Genomic DNA, 1,300 nt, shown 5'->3' with positions numbered 1-1,300 from the left:
ATATATATATATATATATATATATATATATATATATATATATATATATATATATATATATATATATATATATATATATATTTTCTGAGGTTTTCGCAGGTGTTTGTATGTAGGTCTTTGGATATTCGGGTTTTCTCCCGCATAAAATTGGAAGTGTCTTGGCGACATTTCGACGAAGTCCCATTCGTCATCTTCAGGCTGGTGTTTTCAGCTTCGTGCTTCTACTCCCAGAAGCACGAAGCTGAAGACACCAGACTGAAGATGACGAATGTGACTTCGTCGAAACGTCGCCAAGACACTTCCAATTTTACGCGGGAGAAAACCCGAATATCCAAAGACCTACGTGACCAAGGCATTGGAGTTACTAGAGGATAAAACAGCCTACAGGGTTATTAAAGGGGACCCCAGGGTGGCAATGAGCAACAAAGTGAACAAGACTCTGGAAGGTTTCAAACGAGCAAAGAAAATGGATGAGGACACCGTTAAGTGGGTATGTCCGACTGATGCAGCACTGCCTAGGTTCTATGGACTCCCTAAAGTCCATAAGGAGGGAGTTCCACTCCGCCCCATTGTTTCCTTTCGAGGCACTCCTATGTCAAAACTAGTGAAGTGGCTCAGTGGTCGCCTCTCCTATTTGGTTGAGGGCAGTCCCACCACAGTTAGGTCAGCAGGAGAATTCCTTGAAAGGATAAGAGCCTTGAGGGTAGAAGAGGATGAGGTCATGGTATCTTCCCGGGCGGCCGGGAAGAACTTTGGCGGCCTGGCGGTGGAGGCCTGGCTTCGGCCCCGCTATTTGGCTCCTTGGCCCTGGCGCTAGCCTGCTCCGGTTGGTCGGGCGGCCTGGCGTTGGTTGGGCGGCCTGACGTTCGGCCCGTTTTTGGCCCGATCCTACTTTCCAGTTACCCGGCTTCCCAGCCCGGGCGTTGGCCTTGTTCCAGTCGAGCGGCCTGGCGGCGGAGGCTTCAGTTCCGGCCCTGCTCTCCCCCGGCCCTGTCTTTTCAGCGGAGGGCCTGGTATGGCCCGGAGGACCCCGACGTCGGCCTTCTCTTCAGCCGTTGGAGGCCCTGGTGAGGATTGGAGGGCACAGAAGAACGTGGCCCCAGCTTTGTCTCTGGCCGGTGGAGGACCCAGTATGGCCTGGAGGATCTTGGCTTCGGCCCCGTTCCGGCCGATGGAGGACCTGGTGTGGCCGGGACTGATCACCCAACGGTCCGATGGAATGGCCGGAGGAGGACACGGTCTGGCAGTACGATTTAATTTGCCTCCGGCAAATCACCGGCTGACGAGGGGTGTGACTTTAG

General features: G+C 52.9%; 1 protein-coding gene across 4 annotated transcripts in view; it reads left to right on the top strand.

Moving 5' to 3' along the window:
• Nucleotides 1-1,300, top strand: part of MAP7D2 (MAP7 domain containing 2) — a 90,723-nt gene that overhangs the window by 42,681 nt on the left and 46,742 nt on the right. The gene's annotated exons all lie outside the window — the stretch shown is intronic.

The sequence above is a fragment of the Protobothrops mucrosquamatus genome, unplaced genomic scaffold (genome assembly GCF_001527695.2).
Source record: "Protobothrops mucrosquamatus isolate PMUCROS unplaced genomic scaffold, P.Mucros_1.0 scaffold_198, whole genome shotgun sequence".
NCBI classification, from domain to species: domain Eukaryota; kingdom Metazoa; phylum Chordata; class Lepidosauria; order Squamata; family Viperidae; genus Protobothrops; species Protobothrops mucrosquamatus.
Note: the sequence above shows the minus strand (reverse complement) of the source record. Positions and strands in the feature narration are given on the sequence as shown.